Below are 649 nucleotides of genomic sequence, written 5' to 3' on the forward strand. Positions count from 1 at the left end.
ATATATATATATATATATATATATATATATATATATATATATCTACAATTCAAACTGATTTCTTTCTGTATTTTGTGGTGTGATTGTGTCAAAACGAGGACACGAGCGTCATATACAACTCGTTAACTAGTGACTGTTTACATGAGTTAATGTTATATAGTGTGTATCTGTATGTGTGTGTGTGTGTGTGTGTGTGTGTGTGTGTGTGTGTGTGTGTGTGAGAGTGTGTGTGTGAGAGAGAGATAGGTGACAGAACTTTAAAACTAAATGATGAAAGAGAGATAACGAGCTCCTGGAAAGATAATAACGGACTGTAAATCTGCAGATCTATGTGTTGTGATTCTACGTGCAGGCAGCTGCAGAGAGGAGGAGGAGAAGAAGAAGAAGGAGAAGAAGGAGAAGGAGAAGAAGAAGAAGGAGAAGAAGGAGAAGGAGAAGGAGAAGAAGAAGAAGGAGAAGAAGGAGAAGGAGAAGAAGAAGAAGACGACTATCTTGGCTGTTTGCCAACATGAACCAGGCGGAGTCAGTTGTGTCGAAACCTCCGACATTATCACCAGGACGAAGGTTAATGAGGGGAGAGGTAACACACACACACACATACACACACACACACACACACACAGTAACACACACACACACACACACACAC

This window comes from Etheostoma cragini, chromosome 13, assembly GCF_013103735.1.
Source record: "Etheostoma cragini isolate CJK2018 chromosome 13, CSU_Ecrag_1.0, whole genome shotgun sequence".
NCBI lineage: Eukaryota > Metazoa > Chordata > Actinopteri > Perciformes > Percidae > Etheostoma > Etheostoma cragini.